Source organism: Meles meles, chromosome 10 (genome assembly GCF_922984935.1).
Source record: "Meles meles chromosome 10, mMelMel3.1 paternal haplotype, whole genome shotgun sequence".
Lineage (NCBI taxonomy): Eukaryota > Metazoa > Chordata > Mammalia > Carnivora > Mustelidae > Meles > Meles meles.
Window position 1 is genome coordinate 56,799,175 of NC_060075.1, and position 25,821 is coordinate 56,824,995.

The window sequence follows — 25,821 nt, forward strand, 5'->3', positions numbered from 1 at the left end:
GCCATGGTATGTCCTTGAGAGACAATGAGTATGTGTTTACGTACAATTAGCATGCTTATTACTGATAATGAAAATGATGAATATAGGAATGTATATTGGTTTTGAGGCTTCTTTAAAGTATTAGTTCACAATTCTTCACCAAAATTTCCTTTTTCACATATGACATCAAAGTGAGGGTTTATAACTTGAAACTTTTCTTGGGATTCATTCTCTGAAGTATTTCTGTTTCTTGTTTTGTTTTGTGGTCACTAACCACAGAGAAATTTGTCTTTTTTACATATGCTGGAAATAATTTACTGCTTTTAGAAATATTAAACCACAAAAAAAAAAAAAACAATGTTAAAGAAACATTATGGGTCTGCCGAAGCCCTCAGAAAACCAGGAAATTGAGAGTTAATGTGGAAGCCCTGATTTAGCTCTATGTCCAAGGAACTTTAGACCTCTGAAGAATGACAGGTAGCATCCAGCCCACATACATGCAAATATTAAAAAAACAAAAAACACAGTATTAACAGGAGAATGTGGTAGAGGGCCCGCAAGATTAGTGCAATTTATCCAAGACATTAATATTCACATTGACTTACCATAAAATAATACTCTTCATAAACACCAATTCTTGCCTAACCTTAATCCATAGAGAAAAATCACAAATTCAATAGTCTTCTTGAATGACAATGCAGATTTTGATCTGTAGTATTTAACAGCATGAACTTGACAAAAATTACGTTCTCAAGTACTGTTCACTTGTACAATCTTTGCATTTCGTGTATGAGGAAACAATGCTTTCAAGTGCATCTGTTTTACTGATTTCACTGAAGAGGCCAGAGATCCAGGTTATTCACAAAGATTAGGTCCCAGGAAATAAAGTCTCCTGTACGTACATAACACAGAAGGCAAAAGTTCAACAGCAGTAGTGTGTATATATTTTTAAAGAGATGCTTTTCAAACATTATCTTACATATAATCATGTAATATTTCATAATCATATAATATTTCATGACTTATGAAATTCATAAGTCAATTCAGAGCAAATTTCTATTGATGAAAACAATAACATTGTATTCAAATGAGTTAAATGATGTAACACTTTTCCTCAAGAACTTTATACTTCCCTGTTGTTTTCATTTTAATAGGTAATTATTATTTAGTGCAGAAAATGTATTTTGAATTTTTAATGAAAACATCAATTTTAAAAGTGGTTTTATTTAAAAATATTGAATACATTATTTATTATCACAATTAAGCTAATTTATAGCAAATTACATCACTCTATTCAATACAATGCTTAAATTTTTAAAATCTATAAATAGAGACTAACAGTTCTTGTATTATAGATATATCCTTGATGGTATCATTCAAAATGAATTGTCATATAACAGTAATAGTACAGTTTTAAAAGTATTTCTGTTGCACTGGAGTTTTGTCAAAATAATTAGACAGTGATAATTAATAAATTAATGTATTGCTTCATTTATCATCATATTGTTTGCTTTCTTTGTAAATGAAAAAGAAAGGTGGTAAGAACCAAATGCATCAGTTACTTAAAGTAAGCACATTTGGAATCTGAAAGATAAAGACCTCAATCAGAAAGCATAAACTGCTTCCAATTTTAATTAAGAAAAATAATTTTTGTTTTTTGATATAAACATTACCTCATCAAATATGTTTTTTTTTATTTTAGAGTTCAGTTTTAAAAGCAAATAGACCATGAGAATACAACACAATGGATGATATATTTTAGCAGTACTAATTTCTCAGTATACATTTCAATTTATTGAACACTGACAATTCGCCTGCCTATGCTAGTGATTTCAGAACATACTGGTAAAATAACAATTCTTTAGTGAGACACATTTAACAACCTATTAAGTTGGAGTTAAATTATTTTTATACTTCTAAAAGGATTAACTATTGCAGTCTAAAAACAGTTTCCACAGGGATTGAATTTTTACATATTAGTTTAGATCTAAAGTCTTGCTTTCTGTACTTGAACATAGAAATGTTTAAGACACATTGCTGAATAAAGATTCAAAAACACAATTATAATTTTTCACCTGATAAGTTCCAAATTATAGATTTGATTGGGCTGCAGTTCATAAATAAATGAAATTATTCAACCTACTTTTTAATATAATTTCCCCCCATAAGCACAGGAAACACGTTACCAGGCAGAAAAATTAGTGCAAGAACAAAAGTTGTCCTAACACACTCCTAAAGATTAAACTTTGTGAGCGTAAAAATCACAGCTTTACAAATAAAAATCATTTTGCCTTTCTATTCTGGGCTTAGAGGAAGACATTTGACACATTTACATGGCAAACTTAGTCAATGTTTGGAAATGCTTTGTAGTGGCCAAAAGCTGTGCATTTCCTTCTGTTGACCTGATTTTTTTCTTCCAATAAAGTTAATTAATAGAAGATGCATCAAACAGGATTATTGCAGATGTGCACATACTGCAGTGCTAATTGCTCTTATATTTTACAATCCAGTCCTGCACATGCTTTAATTTATATTTGCCTGAGTTAGCTTTTTAGAGTGAATTAGCGGCACTCTGCCACACACTGAATAGTAATGGGCTTGCATCACTCGATTATCTCAGATGTGTTATTGTCTAGAATCCATGCTCCTAATTTCCTTACCACCCACACCCATCTCTTTCCTCTGGTTGGAAGGCTGATTTGTGTTAAGAAGGGACCACCAAGCTATTAACTCTAGGACATAACTGGCATTGTTCATAGAGAGCGGGCTTATGATCATATCACATTTTAACTCTTCCACCAGCGTTATCCTTGTTTCCCCAATGCTTTCAAGAGGCAATAACTCCAAATGCCTCGCATGGAAATGATAAACTGCCTGTTGTGCCTTTTCTTTGAAGGAGTTCTCCTGCAGAGTATCATATTTAAATAAATTGCCATTGAGTTTAGCAAGCAGCACAATCATGCCCATTGAGGTAGGGTCTTTTGATCATATTTTGTAATGCAATCAAGGATCACATGAGGATTCTCAATGAGCAGGCCAGCCTCGCTGTGTGCTAAATAGGCGACAGGAGAAAGAAAACATTAATTGCCCTGAATCCCACTGACATAACAAAGCACACCTGTGTCCCAGATACTCCAGACCCTAAGGCGGTGGTTACACGAACGACCAGGGTCACTCTTTTCACTTGATTGACCAGTGATTTCAAACTACCAGATTAAAAAAAAATGCCGATATATTCATATTGTGAAAAAGGCTAAAATGTGTGCATGTAAGCACAGCATTTATGTACTTTTGGGTAACGGAATGTCCTAGATAGGAAGCAGGAGACCTGGGTTCTAGGCCCGCCTATTTGTTAACGTCTCTGCCACTAGTCTCCTCCGCTGTCTCACCCTCTCAGGAGTTAGTAGGACAGGCACAGTAACAGCCTACTTAGGGGAACAACTGTCTTGAGGGTTACGTGAGCAAATCGTTGAGAAAAACTTTAGAAACAGAAGGGACTTTACAAATGTGCTGTTCTGATAACTGTGTGGATGTGTGTGGTACAGACTGTAAATGAACGGTGTCCCATTCTCATGACCTCTTTGCAAACATTTTTACAGTATTAATGTTTCTAGAAAAAAAAAGGACTTAGGGGTCTTTCATCTACCAAAGATAAAGAGGCACTAGTAGGGAATTTCTAACTGACAGATTAATTGAGGAAACTTGGGGACACTGTTGAACTTCAGTCAATGGATTTAAAACCAGGCAGCAGATGTGGAAGTGGGGGCTTGTAAGGAATTTCCTGCTCTGGGGTCCAGCATTTCGACTTTCTGTTCAACCCTAAGTTATCAATGAGAAAGAACTAGTCTATACCATTCCAAATCATTTCCTGCTGACAGATACTGTTTATTAACCTGTTAGCCTCTCTGCTTTTTTTTTTTTGATGGCACAGGAGAGAAATGAAAAATCAAGGAAGTAATTAATAAACATAAACTTTTTTCAATCTCTTCTAAGATAGTTTTGTAGTTCAGATTTATTTCCACCCCAAGAATAGGATATAACTTTATGTTGCATTCCAGTGAGACATCAGCAATCAAAATGGAAATGCCATTTTTTTTTTCTAGAATGTTTCTCTCCTTTCATAAAGAAGAAATGTGGATGTCTGGTCCTAGTCTAATACCTTACCTCTCGGCCAAAAGGGAATAAAAAAAACAAGGGGATCGAAGTAGGAAAGCACATCTTTGGTCCTGAAGGGTGAAGACAGAGGCTTCTAAATAAATGTTAAAAAATATTTATAATTCTACCTCCTTATTATGAGTTGAAGTCACATAACCTGAAAAATAAATGACTGAGAAGACAAATGGGCTATGTGCCTTTCCTATTACTTTAGAGCCTATGTTAGTTAGCTGGGGCTGCCATTAGAAAGGATCACAGGCTGGACTGAAACAACAAAAATGTATTTTTCTCACAACTTTGGAGTCTAGAAATACAAGCTCCAAGTGTGGCAGGATGGGTGTCTTCAGAGGCCTCTCTCCCAGCTCATAGATGGCTGTCTTCTCCCTGTGTCTTCACATAGCCTCTCTTCTGTGTGCTCTTAGGTCCTAATCTCCTCTTCTTATAAGGACACTGGTCATATTGAATTAAGCTCACCCTAAAGACCTCATTTAATCTTACCTCCTTAAAAATTCTGCCTCAAAATACAGTCACCTTCTGAGGTACGAGGGGGTTAGGACTTCAACATGTGAATTTTGGGAGGACAAAAATTCAGCCCATAACAAAGCCCCTTTTTGTCCAAAGAGTACTGAAAAAGTTTGCTTGAAATCCTTTGAAAAGAAATCTCTTCCCTCAAGTCCTATTGACATTTCAGAAAACATAAAATGTATTCAGTTTACAACCCTGCCAATACAGGTGGGATTCCTGGGAGATACAGTAACGATTTTTGGATTTAAAAACAAAAAACAAAAACCCTCCAAAAAAACCACCAAGCTGTAGAAATTAATCAAAACCTAAATTAAGGACACCTGGGTGGCTCAGTTGGTTAAGCAACTGCCTTCGGCTCAGGTCATGATCCTGGAGTCCTGGGATGGAGTCCCACATCAGGCTCCCAGCTCCATGGGGAGTCTGCTTCTCCCTCTGACCTCCCCTCTCATGCTCTCTCACTCTGTCCCTCCCTCCCTCTCTCTCAAATAAATAAATAAAATCTTTAAAAAAACCCTAAATTAAAATCAGAAGTGGATAATCCACTAAATGATAAAAATTTAAATAATCTAAGAAACATTCTTTCATTGTATAAGGGAAGAGCTACTTCCAACATCTGCTTTTTTTTTTAGATCATTCCACACAAATAATCCACAGCCCCATCTATAACCCTGTTTTATATTCCCCTATAGCCTTTGTTTCTTGCCTCTCCAACCTGGTAGCTCTGCCCCTGTCATCCCCACCCCGTTTTGCAAATGTAAATTTTATGGAGATAAAGTGTTGTCTGTTTTGGTCACTTATATGTTAGCCATACAATGAAAGCTAAGTAAATATATCTCGAATAAGTAGCAAGGTTGTTGCTAAACATTAGGGGCTAGGAATTTGGAGCTCCAAGTTACTCTCTATAGCATCTTATACTTTGTGCATTGCAGGAGCAACAAAAATAATCTGGGTCTCCTGTAAGTGTTTAGCTAAGCAGATCTTTATAAAGACTCGAAAAAGTCTGGGGCAGTCTCAGTCAGATCATGGAACGTTTTGATTAGTAGATATACCCGTGAGCCAAACACTTGATCAGATAAAAAAATCAGTTGTTTTTAAGACAGCATATATCCCTTCCATATACACATCACCTCTAATTCTTAAAGTAATCCACAGAGTGATGTATATAATCTTCATTATACAAATGATGTAATAAAGTTCAGAGAGGTTAAGTAACTTACCGAAGATTTCATAGCTATTAACAGAGAGAGCCAGGATTTCAACTTAAGTTTGTCAGGTTCAAGGCCCCATGACCCCACACTTACGCAACTTCGTTTCTACTCAAAATGGTCACTCTAATGGGATTGGGGACACATAGCTAGTTAGAGCCTGGTAATATTTTTAAGTATCCTGCTTTCTTAGAAGGGTAAAAGAATTGTTAAAATACTACTCTTCTCAGTAAAGTCAAACAAAAATATTGGCTTGTTGTTATAAATACAACATGTGTAATTAAAAGCTGGGTGGTATTTTCTGAAAAGAAAGGAAAATCATCCATCCTTTCTCAACCGATTTTCTCATAACTTGACTTCAACTAACCTTATTAATCAGGACAATGAAGAAAAAAATTCACAAGACCCATGAGTCAGCCCATTTCAGATTCTCAGCGTCAGCATATGGCCTCAAAGCCCAGACGCAGTATTTTCACATGATGCATCTTTGACTATTTATTACAGGGGAGGTAGGAAAAGAGGAAAGCAGTCTGTTTTGTTATCCATCCAGGAACACAGTTAATTGTCTTCATTCCCAAAGGCAACTTGGCAGTTTTGGGCTTGATGCCCACATTGTTCAAGCTGCGTTTGTTCTCACGTCTCCAGAAGGGCTTTTAAAAAAATATTTTAAATATTCCTGTTTCTTCATGTCCCCTTCCCGTCCTCTAGAGAAATCGTTTAAATCATATGATTGATCTAATTTAGGCAGCAACTCTGCTACGGCTCTTCAGCAGGGAGACTTGTTTTCTTTTAACTTTATGGTACTTTATATAGGACCCTTTAGTCATTTTTATATAATTTGTAGCAGTCTCTGATCCCAGAGTCTCATCTGTTTTTTAAAATGCTTTATAAATTGAATATTGTGTACACAACTGAAAGTCTTTCTTTCTAGCCATAAGCAAAGTAAGGTCTAAAATTTTTTTTAAAAAGGTCTAAAAATAAATTTTCTTTTCCATCTATATTTAATTCTAGTAATTGGATTTTAATATGGGGTAGAAACGATGTGTTTGGGGTCCATGTGTATACTCATTATATGTAGAAGGTTTTCAGTCAATGGTTGGTGAGTTGAACTAATATGCTGGCCACGTGGCTGTTCACTTGTGCAGACCCCTCCCTCACTGTCACATACTTGTGAGGCCTGTGGCCTCCAAAAGTCTGTTTCCTTTGATTCGCATCTCCCCTGTGGCTGCCCAGCCATATGATATTTTGCAAGGTGCTCAATCTCTTTACACTTAGTTTTCCCATTTGTTAAGTGGACAATAAAGGTATGTGTCTCGAGAGGGCGTGCAAGTTAAATACGATTACCTATCCAGGTAAAGGATTTACACCAGGGTCTGTCCCATCACACTCCCTAATAACTACTTGGTTTTGTTATTATTGTGGTTACTGGTATCATCACAGAAGATGTGAAAAAAAAAATCACTCTTCATTTTTGAGGAAAGGAAGAAAAGCTCTTTATGGACTCTTCTCCCAGTGGTTCTGTGTATGTTTGGAGCTGAAAATCCCTCAGCTTTCTAATGCCAACATGGCTGCCGCTCATGTAGCATACAGACTTGCTACCCTACATCTAAATTTGTTGTTAGTTCTGCCCACACTTTAAGTCCTGTCCCAGCCACTCACAAATGCAAAAGAATGTGTATGCAGAGAGGGTGGAAGGTTGGACCTTCACTCCCAAATAACAGTAGTTCACCGGGATGAATGGTTTTCCCTTCACCTCTTCCCTTTCGCCCAGTAAATCTGATTTACTCACAGTAACTCAGGAGCAGCTGAGGTAAGGATGACTATTCCCCAGCAATGGAAAGGGTTGTAAAACTGTTTCTGACTTAACAATAATAGGAAGGTTCCTACTGGGTGGAGGAGGATGTAGGCTGGGTCACTTGATATCTAGGACCAAACATTAGTCTAAAAGTCTTTATGTGATTGATCATTTTCAAATATTTTTTCAAAACCTTACTGACTACTCAAAGTTTAAGGGTAACAACAACAACAACAACAAGCCCTATTTCATTGGTTACTGACCACACTATCTGTCCTGCCTCTTTAAGGAAGGACCCTCATGGTAGCCCTTCTCACTCCCCACCATGCCCCAGCTATAAGAAAAGAACTAGAGCAGAGCATGTTATGGGTGCTATGTGTTACTTGACATATGGCTAAAAACTTCAAGCGTTTGAACTTGCTATCTTGCTCATCAGTGTCACATGTAATCTACTTTATCACTCAAATCAGAGGAAATAATATGTTCCGCATTTTTACAAAACGTAGGACTCCCTTGCAATTCCTGAGATCTGAGTTTGGAACTGGAAATGAACCTTTCCAGAACTAAGTTAAAACTAATGTTGTCAAGCACAGCATCATGGTTCAGAGGGAAAAAAGGGAAAACATCCAACTAAGGTTCACCACGTAAGAGATTTGCCAGTTCCTTTAGTCATCAAGTGACTCCTTAGAAACCTTGTTGATGAATCACATGTAAAGGAATCATAAACAAACGTATTATTAACACAAGACTTCAAAGGGAAAAATATTGGGCCTTGTGTTCTTTAAATTTTCTAAATATTGTTCAGTTTTATAACTGGTTGGTTTGAAAAGTAGATTTTTTTTACAGCATTATTGAACAATAGTTCACATACCATACAGCTCATCCACATGAAGTATACAAGTCAATGATGTATTCACAAATATATGTATATTCACAAATATAAGCTAGGATTACCACAATTTTTGAATAGTTTCACCACTTTAAGAAGAAACCGTTTATCATTTAATGATCACCTCCCAATGCTCCCATGCCCACCAGTCCTAAGCAATTAGCAATCTACTTTTATATTTATTATATTTATTGATTTATAATTGATATATTTATTGACATCTAGACATTTCAAATAAATGGAATTATGTATTATGTAGTCTTCTGTGACTGGTTTCTTTCATTTAGCACAATGTTTTCAGGGTTCATCGATGTTGTAGCATGTATCGGTATTTCACTCATTTTTATGGCCAAATAATACCCCATTGTATGGATGTACTGCTGCACTGTGTTTTCTGTTCATCAGCTCATGGAAAATTAGGTCCTTTCCACTCTTTAACTATTATAAGTAATAATGCTATAAAAACGGACATGTCTTAGTTTGGAGACATATATGCTTTTATTTTCTTGGGAATATAGCTAGGAGTGGGATTGCTGAGTATCACAACTCTAACTACTTGAAAACAAAACAATTATTTGAAGAACTGCCAGAGTGCCTTCCAAAGTGGCCTTACCATTTTACATTCTCCCCCAGCAGTGCATAAGGATTCCAATTTTTCCACATTCTTGTCAGCACTTGCTATAATCTGACTTTTTGATGGAGGCAATTCTACTGTGTATGAAGTACTATCTCAATGTGATTTTGATTTGCATTTCCTTAATGGTTAATGATGTCAAGCATGTTTTCATGTACTTTCTGGTCATTTGTGGTATATCTTCTTTGGAAAGTTGGGTTATCTCTGTGTTATTGAATTTTATGTGTTCTTTATATATTGTGGATACAAGTCCTTCATCATATCTATGATTTACAGATGTTTTTTCACATTCTATGGGTTATCTTTTCCTTTCTTGAGTGCCTTGAAGCACAAAAGTTTTAAATTCTGGTAAAATCTGATTTACCTATTTTTTTTCTTTTGTTGCTCATTCTTTTAGTCCTATCTAGTAATTCTTTGCCAAATTCCAGGTCATTTTTTTTTTTTAAGATTTACAATTTATTTTCGAAAGAGAGAATGCACACAAGAGAGCACAGGGGAGAGGGGCAGAAGATGAGGGAGAGAGAGAATCTTAGGCAGGTTCCACACCCAGTGCAGACCCCGACATGTGGCTTGATCTCATGACACTGAGATCATGACCTGAGCCAAAATCAAGTCGATTGCTTAACTGACTGAGCCACCCAGGTGCCCCTCATTATGTTTTCTTCTAAGAGTTTTATATTTTTAGTTCTTACATGTATGTTAATTTTTGTACTTGTTATGAGGTAAGGGCTCAATTTCATTCTTTTTTGCATGTGGCTATCAAGTTTTCCTAGCACCATTTGTTGAAAGAATTATTTCCCCAGTAAGAGTCTTAGAACTCTTGCTGAAAATCGGTCATTCTTAGACACATGGGATTATTTCTGGACTCTCAGTCCTATTTATTTGATCTTTATGTCTACCCTTATGCCACCACCATACTGCCTTGAATAATGTTACTTTGGAGTAAATTTTGAAATTGAGAAATGTGAATCTTCCTAATTTGATTTTTTTCAAGATGATTTTGTCTACTTCAAATCCCTTGATTTGATGTAAACGTTAGAATTAGAATGCCAATTTCTATAAAGAAGTTAGCTGGGATCCTAATAGGGAGTGCACTGAATCCATACATTAATTTGGGAAGTATTGCCACCTTAATAATATGAAATTTTCCAATCCATGAACATAGATTTTTTTCCATTTATGTAGATATTTTAAAAGTCTTTCAACTATGTTTTGTAGTTTTCAGAATAAAATTTGCATTTCTTTTATTAAATTTATTCCTGAACACTTTGCTGTTTTTGATATTACTATAAATTGAATTTTTCTTAATTTCATTTTCAGATAGCTCATTGCAAATTATGGAAACACTATTGATTTTTGTAATGATCTGCAAACTTAATGAACTCAGTTATTAGTTCTTTTAGTTAGGTTGTTTGTTGTTTTAGTAAACTTAGAATTTTCTATAGACAAGATCTGGATGTCTTTTATTTCTTTATAGTATCTAATTCCTGGACCCTCCAGTATAATTTTGAAAGAAGTGGTGAGAGTGGATATCCTTGTCTTGTTACTGATCTTAGTTGGGTGGGGAGAATATCATGCTTTTTCATATTAAGCCTTATGTTAGTTGTGGATTTTAAGGAATGCCTTTTATCAGGTTGAGAAAATTCCCTTCTATTCCTAGTTTGTTGATGTTTTTATCATGAAAATGTGTTACATTTGTCAAATGCTTTTTCTGAGTTTATTGAGATGATGTGTGGTTTTGTTTGTATTCTATTGACATGGTATATTACATTAATTGATTTTCAGATATTAAAGCAACCTTTCATTTCTGGAATAAATCTCACTTTGTCATGATGTATAATTATTTTTTTATGTTGCTAGATAGCTAGTATTTTTTGTGGACTTTCATATACATATTCACCAGAGATACCGGATTATAGCTTTCTTGTGATTGTTTGGTTTTGGTATCCAGGTAATACTGGCCTCGCAGACTGACTTGGGAAGTATTTTCTCCTTTTACATTTTTTGGGAATACTTTGTGAAAATTTGATATTAATTCTTCTTTAAATGTTTGGTAGAATTCATCAGTGAAGCCATCTGAGTCTGGACTTTTCGTTGTATATGAATTTTTGATTACCAATTGAGTCTCTTTACTTGTTAAAGTTTCTATTCAGGGGCGCCTGTGTGGCTCAGTGGGTTAAAGCCTCTGCCTTCGGCTCAGGTCATGATCCCAGGGTCCTGGGATGGAGCCCCACATCGGGCTCTCTGCTCAGTGGGGAGCCTGCTTCCTCCTGTCTCTCTGCCTGCCTCTCTGCTCACTTGTGATCTCTGTCAAATAGATAAATAAAATCTTCTTAAAGTTCTATTCAAGTTGTGGATTCTTGAGTTAATTTTGGTAATTTGTGTTTTTCTAGGAATTTGTCTCTTTCATCTGTGTTTTCTAATGTGTTAGCATATAGTTTCGCATAGTATTCTTTTGTAATTGTTTTCATTTTCTGTAACATCATCAGTGATGTCCCCTCTTTAATTTATGATTCTATTAATTTGAGTTCTCAGAATTTCTCTTGGTTAATATAGCTTAAGGTTTGTCTAACTTGTGGATTGTTTCAAAGAACCAGCTTTTGATTTCATTGGTTTTTCTATTCTCTATCTCATTAACTTCCACTTTAATCTTTATTATTTCCTTTCTTCTGCTTATTTTAGATTTAATTCGCTCTTCTTTTTCCAGTTTCTTAAAGTGGGGGATTATCTTGTTAATTTGTCATTTTCCTTTTTTTACATATGGGAATATACAGCTATAAATTTCCCTGTAGGCACTGCTTTAGTTCTGTCCCACAAGTTGTGGATATGTGTCTTCATTTGCATTAACTTGAAGTATTTTTTACTTTTCCTTTTGATTTTTCCTTTTGAACCACTGGTTAAATAAGAGTGTGTTGTTTCATTTTTGTTTTTATGAGTTTCCCAAATTTCTTTCTATAATTGACTTACATTTTTAATTCCACTGTGATCAGAGAACATACCTTATATTACTTCTATTCTTTCAAATTTATTGAGGTTTGTTCTATGACCTAATGTATGGTCTATCCTGAGGAGTGCTCCATATGAATTTGAGAGGAATGAATATTCTGCTATTGTTGGATGAAGTATACTACAGATGTCTTTTAGGTCTAATTTGTTTATAGTTTTGTTCAAGTGTTCTATTTTCTCGTTCTGCCTAGTTGTTCTATCCATTTTTGAAAGTGCGATATTAGAGTCCCTATTATTATTGAGTTTTCTATTTCTCCTCTGTCAAGTTTTGCTTTATGTATTTTGGTACATCCTATATTAGGTGCATATATGTTTATAAAATGATTTCATTTTCCTGGTGGTTTTGCCCTGTTAAAATGATAAAAATCTCTCGTTTTATCTCCAGCAATATTTTTTTATTTGAAGTGTATTTTAGGGACACCTGGATGGTTTAGTCAGTTAAGCATCTGACTTTGGCTCAGGTCATGATCCCAGGGTCCTGGGATTGAGCCCCACATTGGACTCCCTGCTCAGCGGGAAGCCTGCTTCTCCCTTTCCCACTCTCCCTGCTTGTGTTCCCTCTTTTGCCATCTTTCTCTGCCAAATAAATAAATAAAATCTTAAAAAAAATTAAATTGTGTCTCTTTTACATCACTTTCTTTAGCATTAAGTAAAAAAAAAAAAAATTCCCCGAATGGTTTCTTTTAATGCTACTTTATACATCTCAACTCCTCAGAATCAGACTTACACTAACTTAATTTCAGCGAGATATAGAAACATTACTCCTATAGAGTTCTATTCCCTTTCTTCCCTTTCTGTGATACTATTATTTTGGTCATTACATCTATAAATGTTACAAACTGACCAATATGTTGTTATAATTATTATTTTGTATTGTTTTATGGCCTTTGAAGAATCTAAGAGAAGACTAATAATGTGATACTATGATGATGAGGTTTTTAAAGGCTTTATAGATTCTTACTTTGATCATAAACTGATTTGCAGGATGCCATTTTCTCCTTTGAGCAGCCCTACTATGATTTCTTGGTTGCTATGGTTCACTGTTGTTACCATTTAATTGCTCTATATCTCATATTGTGTGACTTCGAACAGCAAAGATTTAGATACCAAGAAGGACTTAAGCTACTTAAATGCATCTTAATAATGATGGGTTTAAATTCATAATGCATCAAGATATAAATTAGTTCCTCAACCAGTTGTTTTTTGTGGGTAAAAAAATAATAGAAATTGACAAGTTAGAGGAAACTTTGGATTTTTATTAACTTTTTATTTTGTCTTGTTTTGGAATGGGAGTATCATACCAAGTATAAATCGATCTTGTGCATTTATGAAGCACTGTAAGAAGGTAACTGTAAATTCTGTTTTCTGATTTCATATTTTTCCTTCTTAACTACCTTTACAAGTTATGACACCTTCCAAATATTATTGTTTTCCTCCTTCCTCAACCTGAGGTATTATATTCTGTTCATCTTGGTTCCTCTAGAACCTAAAAAAAATCCTGACTTGTTAATTTTAGCCATTCTGACTGGTGTGAGGTGATATCTCATTGTGGTTTTGATTTGTATTTCCCTGATGCCGAGTGCTCCGGTTGGGGCAACCTGAGGGTTTTGAAGGGTCAAGGGTGGGAGGTTGGGGGAACAGGTGGTGGGTAATGGGGAGGGCACGTTTTGCATGGAGCACTGGGTGTTGTGCAAAAAGAATGAATACTGTTACGCTGAAAAAATAAATAAAATGGAAAAAAAAAGAAACAAAAAAAAATCCTTAGCACATAGTAGATGCTCAGAAATTGTGTGTTGACTATTACGAACACTTTAGATTTTGATCCTTAAAGATGTGGATCTTTTTCCCCTCAAGAGGTTTTGGGGAGATCCCAATTTTATGTCAAGATTGATGCTATTTGAGAAAGTGCAAGATGATGCTTTTATTTCACATCTTCTACTAAATCTCAGCCATGTGATGACTATGCTCCTACAGAAGCCAAGTGTGTCTCCACAAAATTGATTCTATTTGGTAAGAGGCACAAATGTACAGAACTGTCTGCTCAGCCTTGAATATGTGTGGAGATAATGTAACAGGGAATCAGTAGATAGGAATAATGGTCAAACCAGGAAGGTGTTCTGGATTCTGTAGTTGGGGCAGAGAATCAGGCAGAATGGCTAGTAATAATTAAACTTAAGAAGAGTGAGGTAATAATAGTGATGATGGTTGCAGACAGCAAGTGGTGAAGTTCACAAATGGGAGAATTGAACACTTGCCTGGGTCTGTGCATAAAGCTTCTGCCTCTCCAGAGAACAGGAGCTTTATGAACAGATTGAGGCAAGAACTTGACTGACTGACACCACAAAGAGGTGTGACTTTAGGATACTGATTTTAATCACCATCTGGCATGTGTTTTGAAGACATCAATCAGAGCACTAAGGAACAATTTACATTTTACATATCATAACATTTTGCTTTTTATATTTTTTAATTAATGTTCTATTTAATGAAATGGTTTTGTTTTGTAGTCACTTTTCTTGGAAGGAGGTAGAAAATTAACCTTCAGATGCTCCTCCTAGATGTGTTTATTAACATGTTTAACTCAAGAAGCAGAACAGACTAGTGATTTAGGTGTTTTTATATCCTTTTTACTGATGAGGAAAAAGAAGTCCACCAAATTTAAATAAAGCAGTCAACGTCACATAGCTAAGCATTAGTAGAGTTGGGATTCATACCACTCTATTACACTACAGATAACAAAAATAGGAAATTCATAGACTTCAGCTTCTACCATGAAAAAGAAATTAGTCCCAGTTTTGCTTCATTGCTATAAACAACTAGAAAAGTCACCAAAATATATGAAGCCTTCATTTTCAGATGTTGGAAAGCAGATAATACAGGACTGTGATTTTTGAGAGAAGGGAAACAGTGCATCAGCTTTCTGTCTGAACTTTTCTAGAAAATGAGGCAGGGAGGAGGAGCCCAAGAAGAAAGGAATAATCTTCCTCAGCAGAGAAAAAAGGAAGTGAGAGTTCTGGGAGCCTGAGGCAGCTGACAATACAAGGTACCAGAGAGGATGTAGCTAAAAAAAAAAAAGGGGGGCATAGGAGTCCGCATAGGGGGTGTCTGGAGTCTGGAATTACTAAACCATGCTTGTATAGGACAGAGCTTCATGAGGTCAGGCTTGGAAGTACTGGGAAGCTGTAAGCTGAACAATTCCAAGAGTTTACTGGGGAGTGTTGGATATCTGTGTTCCAACTAGACAGAGATCTTGCTGAACACCTGGGACATTCGGTTTAATGCCCAGCACTAAATATTAAAATACATTGCCTTAATAGTAAAGCTGAACTAGATATAACGTAAACGATGCTTTAGACCTTCCACAATGTAACTTAAAACTAAAATTTGAAATAAGCTGATCTGGGGCGCCTGGGTGGCTCAGTGCGTTAAAGCCTCTGCCTTCGGCTCAGGTCATGATCCCAGGGTCCTGGGATCGAGCCCCACGTCTGGCTCTCTCCTCCTCGGAGAGCCTGCTTCCTCCTCTCTCTGTCTGCCTCCCTGCCTACCTGTGATCTGTCTCTCTCTCTCTGTCTGTCAAATAAAAAAAAAAAAAAAAATGAAATAAGCTGATCTGAGAATACTTAACTGCCAAACAGAACAAAGTTCAGAACTCTTTGAAGGAAGCAACAAAATTCAGTCAACAACAAAGTATGTACAATGGGAATGGAAAATAGAAGCAAAAAGCTGTAAAGCTTTTACTTTTTTACATGATGTGGTATAATATTACCTGATGACAGACTCCAATGTTAAAGATGCATACTGTAAATTCTTGAGCAACTGTTAGAAAATTAAAACAAAAAAAAAAAAACCCTTGTCATGATCCCAGGGTCCTGGGATTGGGCCCCACATTGAGCTCTCTGCTCAGCGGGGAGCCTGCTTCCCCCTCTCTCTCTGCCTGCCTCTCTGCCTACTTGTGATCTCTCTCTCTGTCAAATAAATAAATAAAATCTTAAAAAAAGAAGAAAAGAAAAGAAAGAAAGGAAGGGAGAAAAAAAGATAAAGGAAACCAAAAACCAAAACTAAAAGATGTATACCTATTGGGCCAACCTAGGAGATAATGAATTTAAACAAAGCAGGAAAAGAGAAAAAAAAAAAAAGGAAAATAGATAGGATGACAGATTTAAACCTAAATATATTAGTAATTACATTAATTAGAGTCTAAACATTCAAAAGAAGAGGCAGAGATTTGGGGTGCCTGGGTGGCTCACTCTGTTAAGCATCCAACTATTGCTTTTGACCTAGTTCATGATCTCAGGGTGGTGAGACCTAGCTCCATACTCATCGGGCAGTCTGCTTAAGATTCTCTCTCTGCTCTTCCCCCCCCCCAAGTGCATGCAAATGCACACACACATGTTCTCTTTCTCCCTCTCAAAAAAACAAAAAACAAAATAGGGGTGTTTTGTTGGCTCAGTCATTTAAGCATTGGACTCTTGATTTTGGCTCAGTCATGATGCAGGGTCCGAAGATCAAACCCAGTGTGGGTTTCCACATTCAGTAGGGAGTCTGCTTAAGATTCTCTCTCATCTTCTCTTCTCCCCTGCTCACTCTCTTTCTCTCTCTCTCAAACAAATCTTTAGAAAAAAAATCCAAAATTTTGTTTATTTATTTATTTATTTATTTATTTATTTATTTTAAAAGATTTTATCTATTTGTCAAAGAGAGAGACAGTGAGAGAGAGTGCACAAACAGGGGGAGCAGCAGCAGATGGAGAAGGAGGCTCCCCGCTGAGCAAGGATATGGGATCATGACCTGAGTCGAAGGCAGACGTTTAACTGACTGAGCCATGCAGGCGTCCCCAAAATACATTTTTGGAAAGGGACTCAGAAAAAGAAAAGGCAGAGATTATAAGAGTGAATTAAGTATATACATCTAACTATGATGCAAATTAGAAGAAAAGAATTATATGAAGAATTATATGAAGATTTTATGAATTATATGAATTATATGAAGAATTATAAAAAGCAAAAGAAGGAAAAAAGATATACCATGAATACACTTAAGTACTGTAGTGATTGTATTACTATCTTAATAAGAAGACTTAATGACAAGGAGTGTTATCACGAATAAAGAGGGGCTATTCCATACTAATAAAAGGGTTAATTACATCAAGAGGACCTAAAATTTCAAAATGTGTTTGCACCTAAAAACACAGCTTCAACATATCTGCTTCTACCATTGACAGAACTGAAAGCAGAAAAACAGCAATCCACAGTTGTAGTTGAAAATGTCAATAATTTACAGAAAAGGTTCACAGGAAATCAGTAGAGATATAGGAGACTTAAAAAACACTGTCAACTAAGTGATGGTTAATAAAACAGAGTAACCATCAACAGTAGAATATATACTCTTTTCAAGAGTACATGGAACATTCACCAAGAAAGACCTTATTCTCAACCATAAAATAAGCCTCAAAAATGTAAAAGAATTGAAATCACATAGATTCTATACTTAATTCTTACCACAATGGAATTAAATTGATATTGAATAACAAACACTACTTCAAAAATAGCGAAATGTTTGAAAACTAAGCAATCCTCTTCTAAATAATCCCATATGTCAAAGAACAAATAACAATTAGAAAATACTGTGATCTGAATAAGCATGGAAACACAACATGTAAAAATTTGTGAGATCCCATTAAAGCAGTGTTCAGAGGAGGAGTTCCATTTTTCAATAATTATTTTTGTAAAGAAGTAAGATCTAAACTCCATGATCCATGTAAAGAAGACCAGAAAAAAAGTGAACTAATTCCAAATGAAGTAGAAGAGAGAAACTAGGAAAGAATAAGCATCAACAGAGGCACCTGGGTGGCTCAGTGGGTTAAGCCTCTGCCTTCAGCTCAGGTCATGATCTCAGGGTCCTGGGATCGAGCCCCACATCGGGCTCTCTGCTCGCGGGGGAGCCTGCTTCCTCCTCTCTCTCTGCCTGCCTCTCTGCTTACTCATGATCTCTCTCTGTCAAATAAATAAATCTTAAAAAAAAAAAGAATAAGCATCAATAATACGGACATCAATAAATAAAAAAAATTCAGTGTTTTTGATTTAATATTTCCTTCATTCTTAAAGTTTCTTTCTCTTTGCTTGCATTACCTTGCATGTCATCTCCTTTCTCCACTAGAGTCCTTACATATTAATTATAGTTGCTTTAAATTCTCTCTTCTGTTCAATAATTCAAAATCCGTGTCATATCTGAGTTGGGTTCTAGTGCTTGCTTTGTCTCTTCAGACTGTGGATTTTTATCTTTTTGTCATGCTCTGTGATTTGTTGTTGTTGTTATTGGTATCTGGATATGATGTATCCAGTAACAGGACCTGAGGTAAATAGGTCTTTAGGGTGAAGTTTTACACTAACATTAAACATTAAACCCATCCCAACTAGGAATTGTTCTTTTTCTTTTCTTTCCTCTTGGCTTTCCAAAGTCATTGTTTTTTGTTTGTTTGTTTGTTTAGTTTATTTTTTCTTGGTTTAAGGGTGGGAGTGATGATTTCTAATCTCTTTACATTTTGGAGATGGGTCCAAATCTTATTCACTGAGATTTTAAATTTTGGTTATTGTAATTTTTATTCCTAAAATTTCCATTCAGTTCTTCATATATTCTATTTCAATATTGAGACTTTCTGTATTTGTTTCTAGTGTATTTCTGGTAATTGCTCATTGAAGCATTTTAGTGATGGCTGCTTGAAAATTTTTGTTAGATACGTCCAACCTTTGTGTCATCTTGGTGTTGGCATCTGTTGATTGTCTTTTCTTAGTTTGAGATGTCCTTGATTCTTTGCATGACATGTGAGTTTTGATTGAAATCCGGATGTTTTGGGTACTGTGTTAGAAGACTTCGGATCTTGTTTAATTCTTGTGTTCTAGAAGGCCTTCTCTGATACCATTACACTGGGTGAAGGAAGCTGCCACATTATTACTGCCAGACGGCAGTGGAAGTCGAGAGTCTACACTGGACTCCATTGACACCAGTGGATAAGGGAAGGGGGTTCCCAGTAGACCTCCACTTATACCATTCTGTCCATTCCTTGGGTCTTAATGCTAGCAGTTGGTCTGCCTTCTTCTCTCCATCTTCTTATCTGTGTTTTATATATAGTATTCATGCTTTTTAATTGAAGAAAATCTAACCATGTCCTTGACTCAAATGGCATAACTTCTAAATAGAGGATCACATAATAATTTGCTCCAAATTCTTACTCTCTTTATATGAGTATTTTCAATTTATTGAAAAAAAAGGGAATCAAGATCATAAGCAATCATAAGCAATGGGTAGTAGATAAAATAAATATAACTAAAAAGAATTCAACCCCACTTCTAATGCAGATTTTAAAAAGTTCCAACTCTTGTGTTTGAGATTAGCAAAGGTATCCTGATTGCTAAATAATGTTGAAGGGCATATCAGTGATATTGACCCATTCCCTTTTGGGCCAATAATAATAGTTACTAGCTTTCTGGGTGTTTAAAAATTTTTTTTGAGGACATGTGAATAAGAATTTACATTTAAAGATATTTGAAAAGGAATTAATTATAATATCAAGAATAGGATAATCTTTAACATCCTATATTAGAAAACAAATAAATTATAGCACTCATCCATATGTTGCAATATTATGTAACAAATTATTTTTAGATAGAATTTTTAATGATATTGAAAGCATTATGATATAATAAGTGAAAAAAGTAAAATGCAAAATTGTTAGTATATTTAATCTTAGCTATGCATTTTTTAAGTATTTCTAGAAAAAAGACTTAAAAATATGGCATAATTATGGGTATTTTTTCATTTTTTGTGTTATTTCAATTATATTACTTTGCATTCCAATGAAAGTTATGTTTATAGCAATGCAAAATATACTCTATACAAAATTCTTTTGCTATAACCATAAAATTTTGAGTTGGTATATTACACTTGATCTTAGCCAAAAGGCCGAGAAGCAATTTGAGTTGGTATATTATAAAAACATTTTAGATGATTTGTCCAAATTGCTTTGTTTGGGGCTCATGAAAGGACTAATTTCATTAAGATATTAAATGCCTGGTTAATTGAAGAATTCCAACAATTTCTAGTACTACTCTTTAAAAATTTGGTTTGTATCTAGGTGTGCTTAACATTAAAAACCAAATTCCTGTTTGACTCCTTCTACCTGTACTACAGAGCACCAAGTTCTACAATGTGGAGGAAACAGGAAAAGAATTATCTTTTCAAGATGGCAGGATTTATTGTCTAAATTTTTTTTAATAAAATGTTTAATTGGGTGGATACTGTTTAAATGCTAAACCTTGCCAACTGTCAAATTTTGACATTGCTTTGTTTCTTGACCTTTTTTTTGTTTGTCTTAAAATTGTACAGTCAGTTTGGACAGCAGTTTCTATTTAGTTTTTATGTTTATTTTAGTTTTTATTTAGTTTAATATTTAGTTTTTATGGATCTGCAGCATATTGGGAGAGTTCTCTAAAATGTTAACATGAGTGATTTTAAGTAATGTTAAATTTTCTAATTGATTAAAGCATTCAAGATAATTTAAAAAGGACTTAAAACACCAAAATCTTATAACATCATTTTAGATATTATTATAAAAGAAACACACAAAAAAATTGAAAAAAATGAAAAGTAGGTAGTTTGAAAGATACCATGTTAGAATTTCAGGTAGTAGATCCTATTTCCTCTGAGCCACTCCTGCGCCAGAGGCCCACAGATATTAATTGTTCATAACAACAACACTGTTAAAATTAATTATTCATTTGTACACTTTTTCATATTCATTAGGGATAGATGTTTATGATATGCATATCAATTCACATATCACGTAAAACACTCTTAGGATTCCTGTCATATTTCTCAATTTTTTTCTCTAGCTAGGTTATTTTTCCCCATTTTATGATTAATTGTATTATAGTCCCATGTTCCGTGTATTTACCCAAAGAGGAAATGCCCCTGATGAAATATGCTTCAATAATCTTCTTCCTACGCCACAGGATAGTTTTCAGTGATTCAGAGATGCAAAACCAGAAATTGGAAACAAGAAATTGAGACTAGTAATAACTGCTATTTGTTTAGTATTTAGCACTTGCTTATCACCTTGTTGACTGGTTTATATGAATTCATTTATCTAATCATCAAATCAATTCCATGAAATAAGAAGTTGAGGAAAATGATAAGTACAGAGCTTATGAAACGGGTTCAAGGTCAACGTGACCAGTAAATGGAATACCTGAGTGTGGAAACTGACTCTGCTTCAGAGCCCAGCCTCTTAATAACTCAACTGTGTTAAGAGCCTGGCAAGAAGGCTGAAGGTTAAGAAACTAATGTCTTGCTCTTCTTTTTGTCAGAGATTGGACCTATCACACAAGAATTACTGGTTCCTTCAATAAATATATTGTTAACAAATTCTGACCAATAAACAGGATCTCTATAGTGAGGTCTTAGAACACACCTAGTTTCATGCTGAAGAGGAAGTATTCATCATACAGCAAACATTTGAAATCAGCTTGTTTCACAGGCTGTGGAATAGTGGAATTAAATGTGTTGATTACAAATAACATGTGCAGTAAAATCACCTTAAAGACATATAGAAATGTACAAGATATGTCCGTCAGTGTGCTTGGTAGAATGAGATAACAGAAATATTATGGCCTGTAGAATACAAGTTATAGCTTTTCTTTACTTACATTGTGAGTTTCGACAAGGTACCCTCAACAATCCCTAGTTTTTCACCACAGCATGGCCTCATAATGCCTGTTGGAACAGTTATTATGAGGATTAGTGACAGTGGTTTAAAACCACCTAGTTGGCTTCTGACGCACAATAAATTTTGGTTATTATTATTTGTATTCTAATAGGCAACAGGTACAATTTGCAGAATGAGGGCTCTATATAGAGTTCTAATATCAAGAAAAGATGTTTTGTATTACATTGGGCAAAAAGTCATAGATGCAAATGCAGATATAAGCATAAAAGGTGGTGATCGATATCTTAAAATGAACAATTTTCTCAGTATAGAAGGTGTACTGATAATGTGTATATGAAAAATGACAACTTTCATTTCATCAATCATCCAACAGTTATCCAGAGCCTAGTTTATTCTAGGTGATAGAGATATACTCAAACTCCTTACACATAAGGCCTATAGATAAGAGTGGTTTCCAAGGAAAAGTAATTGGGGCATATATCCAAATCAAGCCATTTGTAATTGACTTGTTCCAATTGCAAATTGATAGGCAAGACCTGCTTACAAAAAATGAGTCTTACTTAGGGCTTAAAAAACAATAAAATAAAATGTGATGTTCATGAATAAGAAAATGCTTAAAATTTAAACTTAATTTATTAGACTCTGGCTTACTTTTTTTTGAAAATTAGAGAATCATTAAAAAAATAAAGCCTGGGATGCCTGGGTGGCTCATTCGGTTTATCTGCTGCTTTAGGCTCGCCATGATCCCAGAGTCCTGGGATCAGAGTCCCACATCAGGCTCCTTGCTCAGAGGGGAGCCTGCTTCTCCCTCTGCCTGCCCTTCCCCCTGCTTGTGCTCTCTCTCTCTCTCTCTGCCTCTCTCTTTCTCTCTGACAAATAAAATCTTAAAAAAAAAAAGCCAAATGATTTGTAAAATGGATTATTTCTGACTGAAGATCTTGATGTGTAAACATAGTTACTATGTAATCCAATGGTTAAGGTTACACTTACAATAGATGATCAAGTGATTTAACATAGCAATTTATATTTTTCCCACATAGAGTCCAATGTAAGTGTTTATGCAGGCAAATTAAGGGACCTAGGCTCTTGACCGAACTACATCATCTTCAACCACATTGCTTCCAAAGTCACTACATGATGGGAAAAGCATCGGAGATTTTTATCTGCAGCCCTGGAAGTGGTGGGCTTCCTTTTCAACCACATGCCAGTGGTGAGATCTTCCTACAAGGGAGACTATAGTCCAGGTAAATGGTATTCAAATTGTGGTTCTCTGACTGGCTGCCCATCTAAAACTCAGTGTTACTGATCTTTGGTAAGACAAGGTACTTGTTCTGGATGCAAATCAGCTGTCACTAAGGACACTGTTGAGTATGGTAACACTTTTCTTGATGAGGGAAGCAGTGTGTAGATTTACATTTTGGTGCAAGCTTCTAGAAGTGGACTGGCCTTTGAGTAGCACTAGCTTAGCTGTGTGCCCAGGAGAGAGAGGAAATTGATTTGGCTCCCAATTAGCCTATCTCTGCTAAACCCAGCTAAATAGTTCAAGTAGATGTATTTGTGGGAGTGATGATTGGGTCTGGGTTTTAAATATCTTTAAGGTCTTTTAATAGTAAAATATGTTAATTAGATGAAAAAATAATTTGCAAGAAGTTATAATAATGCTCTTTGACAATATGAACCCATATTTAGTATCTTTTCATGTACCTGTTAGCCTTTCATATATCTTCTTTGAAGAAATGTCTATTCAGGTCCTTTGCCCATTTGCTTTTTTTGCTGTGGAGTTGTAGTAGTTCTTTATATGTTTTGAATATTAACTCCTTATCAGATATATGTTTAATATCTATATATATCATATATATATTTGCAAACATTTTTCCCAACTCTAGACTGTTTTTTTCACTTTACTGATCATTTCTTTTGCTGTGCAGAAGCTTTTTAGTTTAATATAATCTCATTTGTTTATTTTCGATTCTGTTATGTGTGCACTAGGTGTCATATCCAAAAAATCATAACCCAGGCTCATGTCAAGGAGCTTTATTCCTATGTTTTCTTCTAGGAGTTTCATGATTTCAGGTCTTACATTTAAGTCTTTCATCCATTTTGTGTCAATTTTTGTAAGGGATATAAGATAGGGGATTAGTTTCATTCTTTTACATATGAATATCCAATTATCTCAGCACCACTTATTGAAAAGATTGTTTTTTTTCTCCATTAAGTATTCTTGACTCCCTCAAATAGTAATAGACTGCGTATGCTTGGGTTTATTTCTGGGCTTTCAATTCTATTCTGTTGGTCTATTTATTTGTTTTTATGCTGATACCATACTGTTTTGATGACTATAGCTTTATAGTATAGCTTGAAATCAGAAAGTGTGATGCTTTCTGCTTTGTTCTTTATCATGATTTCTTGGGCTATTTGGGGTCTTTTGTGATTCCATATAAATTTTAGGAGTTTTTTTCTATCTTTGTAAATAATGCCATTGCACTATTACAGAGATTGTATATTGAATGTATAGATGGCTTTTGTTAGTATTGACATTTTAACAATATTAATTCTTCCAATCCCTGAATACAGGGTACCTTTCCATTATTCTGGTTTTTTAAAAAAATTTCTTTCATCAATGTCTTATAGTTTTCAGAGTACAGAATTTTCACCTCCTTAGTTAACTTTATTCCTGAGTATTTTACTGTGTTTCATGTTATTGTAAGTGAGATTGATTTGTTTCTTTTTCAAAAAATTTGTTCTTACTGTATAGAAGAAGTGCTGATTTTTACATGTTAATTTGTATCCTACAATGTTATGAATTCATTGATTAGATCTAACAGTTTTTTGATTGAGCCTCTAGGATTTTTCATATATAAAATCATGTCATCTGCAAATAGAGATAGTTTAACTTATTCCTTTCTAATTCTGATATGTTTTATTTCTTTTACTTGCTTGACTGCTCTAGCAACCCCTGTTGTAGGACACATGGGGAAGTTGTTAAGAGAGAAAATCCTATCTATGGTTTCTCATCACAAGGAAAAATTTTTTTTCTTTCTTTTCTTTTTATTGTATGTTAGTTGAACTGATTATGGTAATCATTTCACATTATATATAAATTAAACTATCATGCTGTAAATCTTAAACATACACAGTGGTGTATGTCAACCATGTCTTAATAAAACTGGGGAAAAAGCCACATATTTAGCTCAAAAAAATGAAAGCATGACAAAATTAAGAATGACTTAAGATAAACAATAACATGGATTCACTGTAATTGTATGCATGGTAAATTTTTAGAATCAAGTATTATTATCATTTTAACAGGTAGCAGTTATGTTATGTATACTCATACAACGCATGTTAAATGAGTTAACTCAACTAACTCATATTAAATCAAAAGAAGTCAAACTCTTGATACTAAGATGCTACAAAAGGCCTTAACAGATTTGGAATGAAGAGTTTTGCATTCTAGACTTAGAGGTGTAGCTAGCCAACTGTTACCAGATAGAGTGAGCATCCTTGGTGGGACTGTTGGTGGCAATGTCTAGATCAGAGTTTCAAATGGGTTTATATCATGTGTTAGTCCAATGCAGATGTCTGGGAGTGTTGTGTTGAGAAGAATTCTGAAGTGGAACTTAGGCCCATTGGTCAAAAGTACCATGATCAGTAAGAGATGTCTGCCAAGGTTGGAAGGATAGAAAATACTTTCAAATTAGATATTTGCTATATCTCAACTATATAATTTATCAGGCTCTTTATATTTCTAAAATAAATGTTCTTTTGAAGGGTTTAGACATGACTATACTGAAGTACACCAAAGAGAGGATGTGAGATAGGGTATGGATAATTAAGCATCAAAAACAAAGAAAACGGAGATGTTTAGAGAGTGACTTCATTTGTTTGAGGAGAACTTTCAAAATACAATTA

General features: G+C 34.9%; 1 pseudogene; it reads right to left on the reverse strand.

The window, feature by feature from the left end:
- Positions 1 to 20,043: 20,043 nt before the first annotated feature.
- On the reverse strand, positions 20,044 to 20,159 carry LOC123952312 (annotated as a pseudogene).
- Positions 20,160 to 25,821: the final 5,662 nt, after the last annotated feature.